We start from the raw sequence: 21454 nt of genomic DNA, 5'->3' as shown, positions 1-21454 counted from the left end.
TTATTTTTGTTCTCTTTGCCAGTATGTCCCTGTGTATGCATGGTCTCTACGGAGAAAGTTTTTGAATGGGGAAAGATGCACACTGGGGCATTTCTGGAGACTGCGTTGTTGAAGTATTGATCCTCCTGCTCTGTGGATCACTCTGTGCACAATATCTATGGGTTAGAAGGAGATTTTATTATATCTAGTAGCCAATATAGGCCATTGAGGACAGGAGTAAAGTAATGTGAGCACATCTGTTCAGAATTATGACTTTTTTGGATGTGGCTTTCTGGATTTGTAGTAACTTGTTGATTAGAAATCTAGGAAGCTCAATGACGAGTCAGAAGGCATTATCAAGGCATGTAATAACTACAGCTGCTGATTCTTGTGGGAAAGGCCAAGACATGTGAACATACGTTGTGAAGTTCTCATTGTGGAGAATGTCCCTTTGCTCACTTGGTTACCTTGAGTTTGGAATGAGAGTTTGGAGGCCCTGTTCACACGTTGTTTCTTCATGTCCATTGACATTGTTTGGCGATTCCACACACCAGAAGACATAAGGAGTTAGGGTAATTTGATCCACAGATAAGGATCTAGATTTTAGACTTTAGATGTATTCAATTTTAGAAGGTCATCTGCAAGAAGTCATTTGTGGAGCCACATGTATCCAGATGCAAAGGTTTTTCCAGTTTAGGGTGATCTGGGTATCACCAGCATTACTGTAACACAGACAATACTTGATGAAATGATAAAGTGGGACAGGGATTCAATGAAGAAAAAGTTGTAATTATTGAATCTTAAGACGACCTAACGAAGAGGTGCATTATGATGATGAGAATAATAAAAAGTGAAAATGTGGGCTCTCTTAGAGAAGAAGGACCTAATCCACTTAAGAACTACACCTTGAATTACTGTATTGTGTGATCTCTGAATCAATACTTGGTGGTCAATAGCATAAACAGCTTGAATGATTAAGTAATTAGATATTCATCTGCAAATTGCTGGCTGGACTGGTCAAGTTTGTGCTTGATGTAAAATTTTAAAGGTGACTCAAGATCTTGCTCGACAATATGGAGGAATCAATCAAATGTTGCTCTGGCTGATTTTGAGTCCTTAACATTAAGAGAACGTTTATGAAAGTATGTGGGGGGCTAAGATTAGAAGGCAGAACTGTGGTATTAATCGCTTCCATGAATTCTTTGTTTTCTTTTGTTCATTTCAAATCTATTGAGGAGAGTTTTCATGCTGTTGAGGAAGCAGCTCCATTTGGGAAGAGTGGCCGGAGTTAGTAGCCTTGAACTCAAAATTACAAAAAGGACCCCCTTCCGACCTTATTTCATCAATACACAACCTTCTTCAGCTTGACATGGATGTGATAAGGGCTCAGTACAGTTTTGATTCAAATCAACATTTATTTATTTAATCACTTATGGTAATAACGTGTTGTTCTTATATACAATAGGGTGATCATTTTCTTTACAATAGATATATTTGTTCTTTTTTTCTACAAAACTTTGGCTAATAAAAAAAAGATTTATTTTGAAAACATATTAAAGCACACACATCCAGTCACTTACATACACATGCATGCCCCAATCTCCTGTATTCATAACACAAAAGGCTTCACAAATCCCAAAGCTTGATTGAATAGTCAATTCTCATGGGTCTGGCTTGGAATAGACCTTGTTAATTCAAATCATGAGTGCTGCTCAATATTAGACCTTGCTTCTATTCTCATAAATGGAACAATTCATGCATCAAAATGTCATGAGGATAATTCAATTTGTACAATCTATTCCTTTCAAAGTTCCTGATGCTTTTGTTTTAATGTTCTTGTTTACTAATGTGGCTTAGTCAATCTTCCTCAAGTCTTGAACTCCTTTAAAGAAAAAGTGTTGTGTGCTTTAGGATTATCAGATTTATACTACATTTTCTGCTAAAGGATTGCAAAGTCCCATAGTGTGAGTGGTGCAGGTTCAGCTCAATTCCAGATTACAAAATTCAGATACAATTTTTTAAAGTTATTCAGTTGGATATTGCTTATATTCTGCTGGTAAACCAAAACTGGGTGTTAGGACAACCGGACGTTAGAACGTAAGGACTGAGTCTCTCTACAACATCACTACCTGTCGACCCAAATCCTGGTTAGCTCACAGTGCCTCACCTGAACTCCTTACCTCTCCAGAGTAGCAGGTGATTTTGGCAACCTCGATTGTGACCCTCTAGTTCCAAAAGTAAACGTGGAAACAGATCCTAGAGTAGCAGGTAATTTTGGCAATATCAAATATGGCCCTCTAGTCCCTACAGAAACTGTATAAACACATCCTACCCTTTTGTTACTCACTAACTCATGCATGACCGCAGTAAATAGAAGAAAGACTTGAAGAAAGATCACAATATATTTATTGAAACTATCATTGTTAGTAAGCAAATGTGCTGCAACCATTGGGCAGATGCAACTAGGCAAAGTAATTAGCATTTCTAACAGGGTATACAAGATAAACATCCCAAATCATGACAAATTATCGATCTGGCTAAATCTACCTTTACTGTTTGAGCACAGGGCTTCATTTGAGTTCTCTGGTATTGGCCTAATACCTCATACCTGGTGCATGTAGTTAGGTGATCCACATCGTCAGTGTAAACTTAGTTCAAGCCGGGCTGCATGTTGTTCATTCCTGTCATTCCAAACAATCCTCTCTGCTGGAATCCACCTCTCTAGCACCTAAGGGAATGATCACAGTTTATATGATAAAACTACTGTATTGGAAAGATTCAGTGATGCAACGGTAATGTGTCAAACATTAGGAGCTGTTGCTGAATGAGCAGAGAAAAACAGTACACTTTATTATTGTAAGGTAGCAAAGCAACCTTACACAATATGTACAGACTTAATCTCAGAAAGAATCCCTGAATAACAAGGAATGGGTACAGCATATTCCCAGAACAATGTTGTGAAAACAAGTGTGTTATATGTGGCCATGCAAAGCAAAGTCAGCAAATGTCATGATAAGGGAGAACCAAAATGTGCCCAAAAAAGAATTCACTACACCCACTCCATGGTTGTGAATAGAATTCAGTTACTAACAAAATACTAAAAGACACAAGCCAATCATATTCAATGCAATGCTATTATGTATAAAAAAGCAAAAAGTCAGAATAATACGCAAAAAAGAATTCTAAACATTTTAGAAACATTGCTGAAATAACATGTATTGGAGACGCCCAAACTCTCATCCAAGAGGTCAATATGTATCAAATCCAGATTGATTTGACATCCAAAGACGATGAATCTGCAATAGTCCCCTTCAAAAGTTACAAAGAATACATATGATCCTCGCTATCAGCTGTTGCTAAGGAAGTATTCTCTTGTCCTACATCTGTGTCATTAGAGCCAAAGTCTGAAAGTCTTGGAGCCGAAGTACCCATCTCCCAAGAAGGAAGCAGCTCATTACATGGCTCTTGAAGAAACTGCAAGTTCATGAGATACCTCTGAAATTGGGACCTTATCGGACTCCTCAATAGGTTCATTTCCATAACAGTCACTTGAATTGTCAGACATATGTTGAGTGCCTATTTAAAGAGAGGCCACAGGCAATGAAACATGGGTGGTACACAGGTTAACCAAGCGGCTCTGAAAGACAATGACCAGTCAGTATTCGATTCCTGGAGCAGAGGGGCTCCAAAGAATCATATCATGCGTTCACAGCACAGCTGGACTGTTGGTAATTTAATGACCAGTGGGTTTCAAAATGGATCATCTATTCTGGAGCAGCAAAAATAGAGCGAAACTTCTGAAAATGAGGAATAACACCAAAAGTATGCCCCGAAAATACTGTAAAAAAGAGAATGTATAAAGGCTGGTATGACTCCAAAGGGGTTCTGGAAGGTACTGACTAAACCAGTCCTGATTGCTTCAAAAAAGTGTGCCATACTGGCTGTATTAGAAGCATTAAAAATGCAATGGACAAGCTTACCGAAATACTATGGGAGGTTTGTGCTTAAAAGGGACTGTATTTTGCTGACATCCTTGCAAACTGTATTTCAAAGGTTTCTCAGGCAGATGTAAGTGCCAATGTACTGTAGTCCCTATATTCCCAATAGGCTCTGCGCATTGAAATAATATATCCTATAGATTTGACGTAGGACTTATGTCGACTAGGTCTCTATCGAATATACTAAACTTAATTGTGAGTGCCAGCTAGCTCAGAGGTCCCTAGAAACTTTCTCGAATTCACAAGAAGGGATTAGTTTCTGCCAACCGCATAAACATGACAACTTTGTTTCCCAAGAATAAGAAATGTACCTCTCAGAGTCGCGGAAACAATAGATAAGTATTTCACTAAGTCAATCGTCCATGCTTCATTTCTACAGAGTTGCAGAGAAATAGTGAGACAGGCGTTTTCAATAAAAGGGTTTATTGAACAGTCTTCTTTCTCATGCAAGAGAGGTGAACTGCTACAATCGTTATGGAGACTGCAAAGTATAATGAGTACAGTGTAAACAGTAATATGAAATAATACCGTAATAGCATTGTATGGTTTCTAAGCCATATAAAAATACATACATAAATAACATTGACTAAGATACTCAACTGGTGCTTCTAAAATGCGCCTACCCCAGTGTACCTAACCTAAATCTAGTACACGGGAAGAAGTAAGTATTGTGTAGCATAGGTTTGGTTATTTTTTACCAAGAACCTACCAAAGGTTTCTCTAGGTTCTAATCAGCTCTATACCTTTGTTTAGAATGAAGGAAGTCTGGTATCTCTGTCTCGGGACTCGATTTCCCAACACTCCGCAAGGGCAGCTTGTAAACACTGGTGCTGGATTCTCGGCAGGAGAAGGGCAACCTCTTAGTCAGTGCGTCAGCTGGAGAGTCGGCTTCCTTTGGCACTTCCTGTAGCGAGCTGCTTCGGGCAAGTAGATAGTCAAACTTCTCCGAACCACTGTAGTTTGCCATAGCAACTGAAGGCATATTTATACCTTGAAGGTGTTTAGGAATGCCATTGTTTGACGTAAAGTCAGGCAAATGAACGTCAGGAAAAAACCCCTAGGGAATAGTTGTTCTTTGTAAAGTAACTGAGTTCTTGGATAAATCAATATTCAAGCAAGGGGAAGTCCCTGACTGCTGAAGCTGGTTTTCCAAGAAGTCGTTGTGATGTTTGGTATGGGTGGAAGTAGCAATGCCTGTATTTGGGTAGCTTTGGCTATGCCTAAATAAGGGATTGATTTCTATGCCTATATAAAGGCAATGTGAATTGTACCTATACAAGGGCATGAATCGGGAAAATTCACTTGGAGCTTATAACACCAGACAACACCCACTCCACTTTCTTATGTACACCATTACTAAGTTCTAAACACATTAAAACATATCTAAACATGATGTGTTAAAAAAAAAATACATAGGTACTGGATATACATGAAAAGCATTTGTGCTGTACGCATTTAAAGCAATGTTTCATTCAAAGCATATAGATGACATTTGAAAATGCTATCCGAATGAATCGCGAAAATACATTTATGAAATGGTTCTTAATTACAGAAGAAAAATTTGAGACCATTTCATGGCAGATTATATAAACTGGTTGATTGTGGACAAGGTCAAATATTGTCTCTTTGAGTTTTTTCTAGGAATTCTAGTTCTTTATGAATAGTTCTACTTTAAGCAGATCACTTTGCACCCAAAAATTGGGAAAAAAATACAAATTTGGAAAAGCTTGAGCATAGAAAAAATAGATTTCCAAAGTTAGAAACTTTGTTTTGAAAAATGAAGATTGAATTCAGAGTCACTCAGAACACTGTGTGCCAAATCAAAAGTCAGTGTCATTGGTTGGAGAAAACATCAAATCTTCTAAGTCTTTAAAGAATTTGTCTACCATTGTAGGTGAAAGTTGGATTACCTCGTTAAGAAGATTAATTGCACATAGATGCGAAGCATCGTCGTTAGCGTTGGTCGCATCAGCAATGTTTGAATTGGAAGGTACCTGTGTGCCGCTTTCCTCTCGCACCTCACCGTCAGCATTCTGCATCTGTGAGATCTCAATGAATGCCGTCATCAGAATTGGTAGCCGCTGGGGACAACAAAGTGCATGAGCTGTCACTGGTCCAAGCAAAGTATCAACATCCATTGGCATGACTGGAGTGTGAGACAGATGTCTAACACGCATGCCTCTCCACACAGCAGGCATCGTGGAACAGGTAAGATGCAATCTTGCCAGATTGGTCTGAATGACATAAACCATGTGGTATTCAGTTCTCTTAAACAAGTTAATCCCAAAATTTGGACTATGCGCTCACGACACTTCATCGCCAGAAGAGTGTTTTCCATGGTGATCTGGGTATTATTGGTGATTTGGCTTGCCATATCAGAGCAGAAGGAGCAAAAATAATATCCCTGCTGCGAGTCCCAAAACGAGAGGCAGTCTGCCAAACAAAGAGTGCACGAAGTTTGGAAATATGCCTAGGACTGCTTCAAAGGGTGCTAACAGTCCTGAAAAAATCTTCTTAAATACATGTACAATACCACTCGTATCAGACATGTTTAAGATACGACCTAACATTTCTGAGAAATGTATAGGGCAGTTTGTAGTTAATAGGGTGTGTATCTCTGCAGAAGTCCTTGCGACTTGCAGATCCTATGTCTCTTTGGCCGAGGTCAATGGTACTGTTTTTTGTAAAAGAATGGCTTTCATTCTGCTTAAAGTATCAATTTGTATAGAAGAGATGTTCAGTGAAGACCAAAGTGGCGACTCTCGGTCTGTCTTTGTTTATGGAAACAATACAGCAATACAGCAAGTGACCCTGGCTGTCACAGTTACGAGATAGGTTAGACCTGGTCTTCTTTCTTGTATTTGTGCACTTAGATGGAAGGGGCGTGAGTAGACAGGTCTTTAAATTATTTCCCCTTGACCCTCCGTAAATTTGTTTATAGTATTTAGAGCAGCTTTCTGGCTGCGGGTCTATCTATTTTGGTTGTAAACTCAGATTTTTGTTTACACGAATTGCTCTCGCCAATCAAATTGTGTTTGACTCACTCTGCCCTCAATATTCTGCCTTAGTCTTGCGGACAATAAGATGTATGCAACAGAATAGGAGACATCTCACTATGTGGTCCTGTCCCCTACTTAGCACTTTTTTAAGAAGGCTCGAGCTTCTTCATTTGGAACAATGGAGACGTAAAAATCATTGACACATTCCTATTGGGACTCTGGTTTTATTGCCCATAGTAATGCGCTGAGGTGGTTCTGTTAGCTCCACCTTACACGGCGGGCGTCACTGGGGATTAGCTCAATTGCGGTCATTTATTCGACTACCTTTCACAATTGAACGCAGACACGTTCTGTTTGTGTGCGCTATTTTTATACGTGCATACTGGGCACTTTCCATATTTATAACAGTTTTGACTAGTGCCGTGATGATTTCACATAAAACATGTGACTTTTTCATTATCAGCCTCCGCCTTTTTGTATCAATGGCAGATTCTGCCTTGGTTGCCCATTTCTACAGAAGACGCTATAGAGCATGCGTATGACACAGACTCTGCTGCAGCAAGTAGGTTGCATGCACGCATGCGCTAAGGATTAGCATCGTGTCTTTGCCGCGACGGTAATCTTCTGTATGACAGCATCCTAATGCGCAACGTTTGTGAAGGAGGGGCGTGCAATAGTATCTAAGTTCCTAAAATCGTGATAGGCGGCAGAGCTTAACCATCCGGATATTTAAATCAGGTGGATGACCCCGCCGGCACCTTCCCTTCCGCTCGAATTTAACATGGGGCACCGACGGATAGGTAAGCCAGCGGACGCGCTGTTTATTGTACTTTATTATTGTATTACAGCGCCGCTTTGAGCCTGATATGTACAACTAAATCCCAATGTAAGTAAAGGATATTAAGGTGTTTAATCTCTCAGCTCTTGCAATAATAGATTAGGGTCCATTCTGTTCATAACGACATGGTATCCCTTTGATTTTGATTTGACTGTTGCACTGTTGCACTATGTGACCTAGAGGCCTGCAAGTGGCCATATTTACTACTTGACCAGAGCTAACTGTCATTCCTGAGCTACTGGTATGCTCCGTGTTTCTGAGGTATATATATGGAGGGGCAGTTTGGTGTCTACCACACGTTCTTTGGGGTAGATGTGTAGCATAATGTGGCGGGGTACAGAAGCTCTGTGCGTTTACTGTGCCTTCTTTTTCCTACACATCAGAGCGGGGCCTTTTCTTCCCGAGCGGTTGCCGGGCGAGGTGAGGTCGTCACCCACACAAAGCTGGGTGAGTATCACTAGGAGGAAATGCCTCCGTGTGATTGAGCTAGTATGTTCACTGAGCTAGTATGTTCATTGATATGTGGAACGTAAATTGTCTCCGCATGTGAGTTGTGTTTGTGTGGTGTATGTGAGGTTATGTGGTTTTATATGTACACTTTAATGTATGGTGTGTACTTTCTGTATTTTGTTAATAGGCAGAAGACTACCTACCTGTCTCCAGTGGACATTGGGGCTCCAAGTTCCTGGCAGATACTGATCTCTCCAAGTACACTTCATGTTATTCTGATGCAAATATTGGATTGTAATTTCACATATTTAGTATAAAATTGTTGCAGTAGCTTAGTATTCATTAGGTCCTGACGAAAGCTGGAATAGTTTTCCATGTAGCTGAAACTAGTTGACCACTCTGCACAGCGCCGCAATGTAGTTTTACTTTTTGACTGCGAGGCGTGTTTTTAATCTTGGCACCCACTCTTGTCTTTATTAATTCATCTTAAGTTTGGGTAGTTAATCTTAGTTAGCACTATCATTATAGCACTGCACCCATTCAGCATTACCCATTGAGCAACACTGTGGCTTAATGCGTCGCTTTCCTTTTCCGCACCGTCAGTTGTCGGTTGGGCGGCATTTGGAGCGAATGCTAATTCCCACATGATGAAAATCCGCCACGAGGGTGGTCTGAAGGGAAATATAACAGCCCAGTGCGACTCAACTATTGTGATACATGCATCCATGTGACTTTCTTTACCGCACATCACAACACACCACCACAGACCTGGTCTTCTTTCTTGTATTTGTGCACTTAGACCTGCAACATGCCACAGCAGCTGTGATCATTCAACATAATGTAACTTCCATTAGAAAGTTGCCTAATAACCGGATCAATCACTGCAGCTGGTGAACCTTGCAGGTGGCAGGATAAATTGTTTGAGGAACCATCGCAGGCCCCGTGTAAGTTTATACCTTGACATAAGAGAGAACCGCTCCGCGCTACTATGAAACACTTCTTTCCCCCCACTCCAACATCTGTGTGTGTATGGTAATTCCCAGGATGTCTTGATGTAGTCTTTACCCAACCTTTCATATAGGCCTGCTGGTATATGTTTTAAGCAATACTGAAAATGGAAAATTGTAACAGGCAGAGTGATTGTATTGTGTATTATCCATTCAATTGTTGGCTTTTCAGCGACTGTAAATGGCAATCTTTCCAGTTTTTCTAAGCTCAGCACCATAACGTCTGCACCCCTCTGTGCCAATTTGATCTGTTTATCAGTGAGATTGAATTCTGAAAACAGTGACGTAGTGTTGATTAAACGCCAAGGCACATAGCCTGAACTAAGGTTTTGTAACGTCCAGCCTAATAGCATTATAGAACGTAATTGCGATTGACCATGTTGTATCATAACCAAGTTCTGTTCCATTATGTCTATGGCAGAGGATACTATGCTGTCCAAAGAATATATCCTGGACGACAGAGTTGTGAACCCATTGTCAACTACAGAGAGAGATTTCTCTAAATTAATACAATCAATTTCTCGTATTCGTTCTGCAGTCTCTGCTTGTGTAATCTTCCATGCTTCATTATACGTGGCATAGATACCGGCGTATATAAAACGTTTATGATGCGGTTAAGTAGGTCCTTGTAAGAAGTCCCTCAGATCAATGCCATCTTTAAGTAAAGATAAGTGTTGTTTTACTTCCTTTAGTGTAGACTTGTGTAGCCATTCAAGGCACAGTTTTCTACACTGTGTGTTGTTACTATTCCTGGATGCTGTCTCTGAACAGATCGTGGATCTGGCCGAGTAAATGTGAACCCTTGTGTCTTATTCAGGAATCTATCTTGACAGTTGTTTGTGTCTGTGGGCCAGATTAACCATTTTTTCCAATCTGGATCTGTTCTGTTGTGAAGCAAAATAGTATGTACGTCGACCACCACCTCTGAAGTGTTACTGCTATCAGGTGTAGGTATGGACAGTTTGTTTAATTCCTTGATCTTGTCTAACCCAAGACAAGATGTCTGTTGGACAGTGTCATTCAAAAACATTATTTGCTCTGGGATAATGCAGGCTCTAAATAAAGCTTCCAAGCCCTGCACCTGCCAGTCTTTTGTACCCCAGATAGTTTTTGTCTCAATGTTGTCTTTCCAAAAGTCGAAACCTAATGAAGACAGCTGAGCATAAAAGGCCTCCGAATAAAGTTGCTTGGTATTTGTCAACATACTTTTCATTCCTGTCCTATTAATATTTTTAAAGTAAAAGGATTCTGGATTTGAAACATTCAAACCTGAAAAGTATGGAAATTTGCCATAAAATGTTTTTGAGCTACCCTTTGGTGGCGTTGGACAATGTTCCCATTGGTTATAAGTAAATACATTTCTAGGATTTGCAGATTTATGCAAGAAATGATGACAATAGTTATTATACCAATACATTTGCTCATAATTCATAATCTGATGAACCTTCTAAGTATTCATGATTTGTAAACTTTGCTGACAAGTATTACATCACATTATTAATAGTCTCAAAGTCCCAATCATCAGAAAAGGAACTAGATGAAACAAAGTCACTCAAGGAAATCTTGAATTGGTGTAGAACCTTCAACAGCTCCGCCAGACCAAGAATGTCATATTCAGTTCTGTCCCAAGCTATACCACCAGGTATAGGAATGGCTGTGATGTTCACTGATGACAAGTCTCTTTGTTCACGATGAGATGATTTGTGTGGCTTGAGGAGTAAGTTGATGTTCTTACTTGCTGTGTCCTTTTTAACATATCTTCCATTTATCAGCATTCCCAAAGTAAATACAAGAGTCAACCAAAGTAGAAAAAAAAGTACACCCAACACCATCCAAAGTGCAATCCACGGTAAAATCAGATAAATCTTTTCCAGTTGATGAAAAAGTTCTGTTGCTTGTTCTTTGAAAGTTCTTTTAGCTGGCGTTGTTTCAGGTTCACTGAGATGCTCGGAAAACGTATCAAAGTTAATGAAATAGCCAGAGCCAGTTCTGTCAATTGTAGGGATTGCTTCAGGATTCAATGAAATCACTGTACCACTTGATCACTTGTTACATTTGTATAGTCAGATGCTATTTCATTGTAGACAGGGGTTTCTTGACGAACTGTTATTTGGGTCTCAAGAGGTACAAGTTCAATGGTTTTGTTGCATATTCCTTCTTTTCGCACTGCAGATTCTTCAAAGGTGATGAGTCTCGAGGTAAGAGCCAAGCCAGCGACCAAGATGGTCACGTAGAGACTCGGCTCCGCCGACCTCCGTTCCAGGACAATACATCCTGTACATTATCCTGCTCGCAATCACCATCCCCTGCTCTGCGAGTGTGAGCGATGCCCGTACCTGCTCCCCCGGATCGCCTCCATGACTCGACTGCGGAGCTGTGCTGTCCGGAAGTTTGGGGCCTGGTCCAGAGAGAAGCCGGGACCTTGCGTGGATACAGAGGCCGATCTCCAGTGCAACAACATCGGGGCCGCGGAGTGAGCTGCCCCGGCCCGAAGGTGGAGGTTGACGTCCCAAAATTATTGCGGCTTTCCACCACCCCTGCCTGGAGGATCGTGGTGGGAGGCGTGGAACACGGGCGATTGAGATCTTCTGCCCGCTCCGAGGATTGATCGCAGTGCTGTGGGAGGCTGCGCCCCGCCGCCTCCGCTGGGAGCTCGCGGTCTGTGACGGAGAGCGCGGCGGGGGTTTTCTTTTTCCCGGCACCATGAAGAGACTGTGGGACTGGAGGGAGCTGATTTTCGCACCCTCCGCCTAGTGAGGTGTGCGGTGGTGCGGAGGAGCACGGGCGACTGAGATCTAATGCCCGGTCTCTAGATATCGATTGCGGGATTGTGGATCATTGTGGCTGCTTCGGGCCACGCACGTGGAGAGCAGTGCGACTGAGCCCCCACCACCCCCGGCCACCAGTCCAGAATTGTAGTATTTGCCCCCCTGGGACTTGGTGAGTCTGAGCTGGAGACGCGGCGGTTAGTGAGAAACATTGCCACACTGACTCTCGGTGCCAGACTATATTGCCCTGGGGTCCTGTGGGAAACGGCGGTTTTGTGTTAATGAAGGAGCTGAGGGCCGCTAAGATAAGGGGAGCGTTAATGGCCGAAGGATGCTGATTTTGCCCGAACTGGCCGGTGACGACTGCTCTCTGTGCTGTGTGCCACCAGCGCTTGAACCCTGGAATATATAATAATAGTCCGCTGATGACTAAATAATCTGCCACTCTGAGGCGGCGTAGGGAAGCCACAGCTAAAACGGAAATGAGAGTTATCGTGGACTGTCCAGCTGGCTGAGGCAGCACCGGAGGAACTGCTGAATGGGTACGGCCTTGAAAGGACACAGTTCTGTAAAAGGTGAGCTGGGCACAAGATGTGTAGCGGAAGACAGAGGTGCTGAGTGGAAGAGTGATTAGTCCCCATCTGAGTCCTTCCATGCAGTACCTCGTTTGCTTATTCTGGTAAAGGAGGATACCCCTTGCATTCCTGTTTCTTATCTGGGAACTATTGGATTTGTCGTGATTGGACCGGATCGGAAGAGTGGAAATGACCTAAACGTAGCTCGAGGGTGGGGCACTTACATGTTACCGACTGAGAACATCGGAGGATAGGAAATGACTGGAGACCCTATGTTGGGAAGATACTCACTCTGATAGCTTGCGACGGAATGGCGGCACAACTGGAATCAGATAAGCCCCCATCGCGCTCCTCCAACGGATCCAGGACTATCCAAGTAAATAAACTGGATTGCTACACCATCCCCAAGGGATCCCCGGGGGAAGTAAAGAAGATGCCATTAGTGGGGGAAGAAGTGCTAACTGCTCCCACGAGCCAACACTAACGTATCTTATGGCAGCCATCAATGGGGTGCAGGCATCACTGGGGCAGAAGATGGAAGCCCTTGACGCCAAACTAGACACTGTTACAATCGAGATGGGGTTAATCCGGACAGACCTTGCAAAGACCAATGAGAAGGTCAAATCACTCGAACTTAAGACTAATAGCCTAATTGACGATGTGAGTCAGTTGCAACAAGAGGTGCAGAACCTCAAGACATTTAGAGCTATCACCGATCGTAAGCTGGACGAATATGAAGGAAGGGTCAGGCATAATAACATCTGCGTCCTTGGTATACCTGAGAAAACAGAAGGCCAAACACCGGATCTGTTTATTGAAACTCTTGTCCTTAACCATCTCAAACCTAAGGGCCTTAGTAATCTGTTCACAGTTGAGCGTGCGCATAGAGTCCCGGGGAAGGCCGCGAGCAGGAGCGCCCCCTCGTCCTATGATCGCATGCGTCCTGAATTCTCGAGATAGGGATGTGATTTTACAGGCTGCACGGAATGGACCCCCTTGCAGTATGAGAACGTGACCCTCTCCTTTTTCCCAGACTTTACCCAGACTGTTCAGAAACAACATCAGACCTTCCTTTCTGTAAAGAAAAAACCAAGGGACAAAGGATTAAAATATGCAATGATGTTTCCGGCCCGAGTAGAACTAATTGGAAAGGCCTGTTTTTTTGAAAATCCTGAGGTGGCAGCTGACTGGTTGAATAGTGTGATTGCTTCAGAGAAGGAGGGCCAAGACCGGGGCGAGATGGGAGATGAAGAATAATGTGAAATGGTGAAATTGGGTTTAAACAGTAATGTGTTGAGGTCGGGGGAGGGAAGGGATGTGTACAGTTCTCCTTTGATTTACTATGCTCGCGTAAGTGCTGCAATATATTGATCTGAAAACGGAGTGGTTGCAATGGAGTTGGGAGCGGGGTGAAGTGGCGGGCGAGTATAGGCCCTCCCTCTATTTTCTACCTCTATTTAGTTGTAGATTAGTATTGGTGTGCAGGGGGGCGACAGGCACACTGCTAGTTGGGGATGCGCGTAAGCAAAATGCAGGGGTGCAGGGTGGGGGAAGAAGGGTTGAAGAGTTTTTTGTATTATTGTAAGTCACAATATTGGTATTTGGTGTAATTATTTTTACGTATTGTGTTATCGATGGCATCGGTGTAATGATTTTGATTAGCATGCAACAGACACCAGATGATCTTTTTTCTTTTTCCTATGACGATGGGGGGTAGTCAACTCAAGGTTATAAGTTGGAATGTAAATGGGTTGAGGGACAAAATCAATCGTAGTGTAGTCCTTCAATATCTAAGGTGCCACGCGCCAGATGTGGTCTTGCTTCAAGAAACGCATTTAGTTGGAAACTCTTGCATGGCTATGCACCGAATGGGATATAATTTGGTAGCTCATGCAGGGTTTACATCCGGCTCTAGGGGGGCGGGGTATCCTGATTTGAAAGGCACTCCCCTTAGTGATAGATTCCATGTGGGCGGATGACGGGAGCCGATACGTTTGGGATCTCGGGTAGATGGGAGGGGCATGTTGTAACCCTCTTATTGGTCTACAATCTACCACCTTTTTTTATCTGGGGAAACTATTACTCGAGCTGCCGGGGGGATTTTTGATTATAGGCGGTGATTTTAATGTTGTAGTCTCGAGAGTATTGGATAGATACCCCCCACGAGATATGAGGCGTGCCCAGAGATGGTTACCTTATTTTATGGATGCAATGGGTTTGGTTGACAGTTGGATACTATTTCACCCAGATAAGAAGCAATACACTTTTCACTCGGGTGTACACAGTAGCCTCTCCCGGTTAGATTATTGTCTGGTTCCAGCGAATCAGGCATCCTACATCAAAGAGGCGATTCATCTTGTTAGGGGCATATCTGACCACTCCCCACATTGGCACCGGTTTCGTATCGCATCACACTCGGCAGGTAGAATTGCCCCTATTAACCCATGGTATATCCGAAATCCCAAGATTCGCAGGGACCTCATAAAGGCTCTAGACAATTGTTTTGTAGATAATGAAGGATCGGTGTCCTCTGTGGTGTCACTTTGGGAGGCATTCAAAAAGGTTATCAGGGGTCAAGCTTTATCAGTAATAGCTGGAACCAAAAAAGAAAAGAATAAAGAAATTGTTGAGGCGGAAACTGAGATTGGGAGATTGGAAGAGGAATTGGAGCAAGGGGTGACACGAGCTAGCGTACATGTTTTGAGCCTAAAACAACATGACTATAACTCATTGGTCACTGATAGGGCCAGAGCTCTCAACAGGGAACAGAAAGGAAGACTCTATGATCTCGGAGATAAGGCAGGGAAGCTATTCGCTTGGCTGGACAAGAAAGAACGGGCCGGTCACGCTGTCCCAGAACTAGTTACGGACGGAGAGTTGCTCATGGACCCTCAGAGTATAGTGGATAGCTTTGCGAAGTATTTTCAAACTGTTTATGCCTCGGTCTCAGATCGACCGGAGGAGGACTCCCATTTATTACTTCATGATATACGGCTTCCTTGTTTGTCCAAGGAGCATATTGATTTTATGGATAGTCCTCTGACTGCTGATGAAATAGCTCAAGCTATCCGCTCGTTGAACTCAGGCAAGGCGCTGGGACCTAATGGACTCCCAATTGAACTTTATAAACTCAGACAGATAGATTAGCCCATTACATTAAAGTAATGGTTGTTGAGGCCCGGGAAAAGGGAATCCTCCCTAGGGACCAGAGAGTGGCGTCGGTGGTGGTAATCCAATAAGGAAGGTAAGCCCAAAAATAAATGTACCTCGTATAGACCTAATTCTTTATTAAATGCGGAGCCCAAAATATTGGCCAAGGTCCTTTCAAATAGATTGATAAAAGTGATTAGTGGGTTGATCCACCGGGACCGATCAGGATTTATCCCTCATAGAAATACTGCCTTGAACTTAAGAAGGTTACATGGCGTGATAGCCGGAGCTCATACTCTGCAGGAACCAGCTGTTATAACTTCCCTTGATGCAACCATGGCCTTTGATACTGTTGAATGGTCCTATTTATGGGCGGTCCTGGCTAAATTTGGATTTGGAGCTGAATTTATTGGCTGGGTGCGGTTATTATACACTGAGCCGCTCGCCCAGGTAGTGGTAATGGACGAGTCTCGGCACCTTTTCATTTAGGATGGGGCACGCAGCAGGGCTGCCCCCTCTCTCCTCTCCTTTTCTCCCTAGCTTTGGAACCCCTGGCAGCTTGGATCTGCTGGGAACCATCAATCCGTGGAATACAATGGTCCCCTGAGTGGGAGGATCGGATCTCCTCATATGCGGATAATATTCTGCTCTATTTGACCTCCCCTCGGAAATCCCTCATGGTAGTATGCGATGTCCTAGCTTCTTTTGGTAAAAATTCCGAACTTTCCATTAATTGGGAGACATCTTTGTTGTATGTCCTTAGTGGAGAGGCCCCGGTCCCTGCGAGGAATTGTCCCATCCAGATTAATATGAGTGGATTCAAATATCTCGATATTTTTGTCTATTTGGACCCGACGACTAGATATGTTGAAAATCTTCTTCCTCCTCTGCAGAGGCTTAGTGTGACTCCGCCCATTGGTGAAGGCTTCCGATCTCTTTGTTGGGCCGGGCAGCCCTTTTCAATATGATGTCCCTGCCGCGCTTCCTTTATACTCTTCAAAATACTTTGGACTTAGTGCCCGCAAGTGATTTACGCGAGGTAGAGGGGCTACAACGTAGTTTGCCATGGGAGCGGAGGCCCTGTATTGCCTTAGCTAAACTGACGCTCACATGGTATGACGGAGGTATCGCCCTCCAAGATATCAAGCGTTATTACTGGGCCTCCCAGCTGGCTGCTATTAATCATGAACATATGGGCCCGTTGAAGATCCCGGATATGCTATGGACAAATGGCTCCTCCCGGGCGGCAATTATAATAGGGCACTGTATTCTAAACCGGTGAAGCTCGGTCTTACATGCAGTAAAAATCTGGCATGATGCAACAAGTTCTTTGGGGTGGAAAGACAAATTAACACTAGAAACCCCACTTTTTGCTTCGGAGAGATTAGGTAAGCTGTGGAATACTTAGGGATTTGATAAATGGGAGCTGATAGGGATCTCAACTATTAAGGACATGTGGGGCAAGGGGCGTATGAAATCATTCAAAGAAATGCAAGTAGAGTTTGAGCTTTCAGCTATGTACAAGCTCGACATTCATTAACGGCTGCTCTGCCTATGGAAGAAATCTGCAGAATTTATTTAGGACCACAAATATCATAGAGGACCTTATCCAAACAATTTCATCAGTTATTGGGAAAGCTGAAATGTTTACAAGCAACTGGTCTCTCCTCACTTTATGTGAGGAGGAGTGAGGCTTTAACACCTCATCCACCATTTCTTTGATATAGCGTTCTGGAATAATAGCTATTTATTAACAAAAAGAAAACAGTCACAAATCCAATCCAAAGGGATGGAAAAATCAAGGAAAGTGTTATCCAAACATATATCCAGGGGGAGACCAGATAATTGTGTTTCAGCAATGAAAGGAAAACGCAGGTCGTGTAGGTGTAGAGTCTAGAATTTTAGAAGTACCAGAAGTCTGATAAAAATTATTTAGTACTCTGAATTAACCAGAAGCAGTTTTTTGAATAACAGGACCACAGGTGTAGAGAAAGAGTTGGTAGATACTTCAAAATGAAACTTGCTTGTAAAAATGTGTCCTGATGCTTTGTATTTGGCCGCAATTGCATAAGCTGCTATGAAAATAGAATACTGAAATTCCAACCTTGTATCTATGAGTTAGATGGTTGCTAAGCGTGCTTTGCACACAAAGGGCGTAGAGCACGATGGGGCAAGAAAGAGCACACCAGGAGTTGTAAAGATTGTTTTCTAGCATCTTGTGACAGGTTCTTGAGATTAAATGCAGATCATCATAAATGACTTTACCTACAGGCAGCACAGTAGCAAGTACAGAACTTGCTTCCATCGTATAGCTGGCACTTGTAGCGGAATCAGGAATGAACTGAGATTCATTTGTCGCCCCCCAACTGGGCAGAAACAACTTTGATGTTGCTCACAAGCTGCAGAGGAAATTCTCGTGTAGTAAGCAAGAGAAGTTAGGGAACTACCAAGGAGTCCTTGTGACCTGCTGTTTAGAATCGGTCACATGATGTCATTTTACTTGATCAATAGAGAAAAAATTATTGTCTTTACAACCAGCAAGTGTTGGAAATAGTATGGTTCTTCTGCATTGAACAACAAGAACTGGCATCGATGCACAGTATGTTGGGCCAAATTCCTTCTTCATCACAATTTTCTCACAAACGAGATCCCCAACTTGATTAATTAGGCCAGAAGCTCTGGCTCTTCTTAATTTCGGCAGAGGCAGAAGTCTTAAATGTATGTTAGCTTGGCCATCACAGAAGTGTTGTTAATCCTATAAGACAGCAGAAGATCAGTTACATCAAAGGGTGTGGCTGCCGCCACAATGTCTGGACCGTCAAGGTCTAGAACATACATTTTGATGCCAAAGAGGACCTCATTTTGGGTCCAGTCGTCCAGAGATCGTATAGGGAGATTATGAAGTACTATTTGAACCCCATACAAGTCATGGGTCCAGCTACATCCTGAACATAATACTCTAGCCATTAAGGATTGCTTTAAGTCATGGTGCAGCCTCTCAACTTCTGAATTTCCCTCAGGATGGTAGGGAGAGGAATAATGCACTTCCTCACCCTGGAAAGCCAGAGTCCCTAAAAGCTTTCCTAGTGGAATGTAGCACATGCTTATGTTCCGATAAAGATTTGCAGATCTTTAGGAACAGTGTGAGTGTCAGCCTAACGTAGTGGCCACACCAAGAGCAACCTTGAGCAAGAATCAACTGCAAGTAGGATCAATTTAAACGCACCATCCGAATAAAGAGAGACAGAATAGTCCAAGTAAACGCAGCTGAACCATCTGTTGGAAATCAACTGGTGTATCTGCGGTGGGAGAGCCACAGTGGAACTTTTAAGTGTCTTAATTTGTAGACAAATGTCACAACAAAGGACACATTTCTTGGCCTGGTTGTATAAGCCATGCCACCAATAACATTGTTGTAATAAGGCAAATTTGGCTGCCACACCAGCATGTGCAGAAGCTGCACGTTCATGCACAGCTATCACTAAGGTAAGCTTTCAGTCTTAGTTAGGAATCACACGATCACCAACCCTTGGAATTGTAGTAAAGGGAACATTTTAATGCTTAAATGGTAAGTGTATTAAGCTGGGAAGCCCCTAGGCAAAGGGGTGCTGTTGGATGTTGCATTACCTTCAGCCAGAATATCTTCTTCTTGTATGAGAATGAATAATCGTAGCAACTGTTGCAGTTGAAACTGCAGATTTGGTAGCTTCATCAGTCAAAGAAATCCCTTCAACGTGTGTTCCAACACGCTGATGGCTCAATGTATCAATGACATGGGCCAGTGGTAACCTATCTTTAAGGTCCGCCACCTTCATCCAAAGCCATTTATGCTTTAAAGTGGTTTCTTTATGATCTTTGAATCCATTCAGGTGTTAATAATACAGATTAATATTAAAGGACTTGACACAATAATGCAAATTGCGCACTATAATTGTGGGGAATTGAGGATCCTTATTTTCCAGTGCAAGAATTGCGGCTTTCAGTACAGCCAACTGCGCAGTACAGTCACCTAAGGACTGCGTGCAAGTTTTTTGTGGTTGAAATTTACCATCCAACTTTGCACCATTAACGGAGGCGTGGGCCTCCGAATTTTGTTACTTGGTGCCAATGGTAGGCTTGGCTGAACCATTAGTATAAACAATATAGTTATGCTGCTCAAGGGGCAAAATATTCTTAGGCATGGGATATACATGCTTAAACTGGAGCAATTCTTGTGTTTGTAGGGATGGGTCAAAGACAAAGTCTAAGTCCATAGCCATTAAAGAGGTTGCCCATTGTATCCAACAGGGATGTAGAGCTTTAGCATTCAATAAGCTTGCTTTTGTGATAGCCGCTAGAGCTGGAATTGGAGTATAGACAATAATGTGTTTCCCTTGTGCACGTGGTCGTTCCTTAATGACAGCCATCTGAACTGCAGTCAGTTTTCTTTCAGTGGAAGCAAAGCGCATTTCCGCATTGGAATATAAATATTAATTATATGTGATCAGCAATGTCCCACCTTCATTAAAGATAACATACATAAAGTCAATGGCACCCGTGACTATACAGATGACCATATTTTTGGTATTGACATTTGTATGTAAGTGTCATGTAGCAAGTGAGTCAGATTGTAGTGATCTGAATATGTAAGTATGGCCTGACATCCAGTGTATATTGGACTAGTCAAGGTGGATCAATTCATAAAACCTTTTAATGCATGTGCAAAATATGTAATGTATGTTCTGCCAAAATTAAGGAATCCTAATAAGGACTGCAATTTCTTAAGCGTATTTTGTGGTTGTGGCAGAGATCTTTCACCCATGTGTAAGTTCGTATCCAAGAAAGAGGACACCGAGAACTGCTATATTAGATTTCCTACATTTGCATTTGTAGCCATGTTCAGCAAGTCTCAAAATTATGTGATCTACTGTGGCTAAATGAGTGTTTAAGTCATCACGCTAGCAGCAGAGTACAAAGTTCCCCAGGGATGGTGTAAATGCGTGGAGATAAGGGTAGGTATAGTTAATACCGTGACTGGAAGGGTTCCCTAGTCGGAACTTGGAGAGCCTCATACACCCAGAGTATTAGGTGTGAAACACACCCTTGCTGGAGGATATCCAGTGTCATCATCGACTCACTGCCCCTCGACAGACCGGCGCTGCAATGTCTGCCGGAGTACCCACAGGTACTCTTTTAGCGGGGTTCTTTAGTTCCTTGCCGATGGTGGGTGTGAGTGAGGAAATAGAGGAGTGTAGTCAGTGAAAACGTGAGTGAAAGTAAAAAGGGTAAAACAGTCCACACTGAATTTTATTAACGTGGCTGGTTCCCTGGTTAAAAAGGGTGAGAGGGGAACTAGAGACTGTAAAAGTGTACAGAACTCTAACTCAACCCCCTGGTGTGGTCAACATGTTTCTCGCCGAACGGCGATTCGTCAGGACCTAAATACAGTACTACACAGAAAAACACATATGAACTAAATGCTCATTCATTATGTAGAAGGTATTAGGTTACTGGAACCTTCATTAAGGCGCTGGAACGGCGGGACACCTACCCCTCACGCTCGCGGCACCTGTCATAAGGTAGATATCATCTACATAGGACAATGGGTCTGGGTCAATATCATGTAGAATTGGCACTATGCATGCAACAAACTCTCCTGGACTGTTCTCATAACCCACAGGGAGTCTGCAAAAATGACTTTGAGAGCTGAG

The 21454-nt window shown here is 42.7% G+C and overlaps 1 protein-coding gene across 1 annotated transcript in view; it reads left to right on the top strand.

Annotated features, from left to right (window-relative positions):
* Positions 1 to 21454, top strand: part of LOC147724400 (regulator of microtubule dynamics protein 1-like) — a 394761-nt gene that overhangs the window by 155670 nt on the left and 217637 nt on the right. The window lies entirely within an intron of this gene.

Source organism: Lissotriton vulgaris, chromosome 4_1 (assembly GCF_964263255.1).
Source record: "Lissotriton vulgaris chromosome 4_1, aLisVul1.2, whole genome shotgun sequence".
Taxonomy (NCBI): domain Eukaryota; kingdom Metazoa; phylum Chordata; class Amphibia; order Caudata; family Salamandridae; genus Lissotriton; species Lissotriton vulgaris.
Note: the sequence above shows the minus strand (reverse complement) of the source record. Positions and strands in the feature narration are given on the sequence as shown.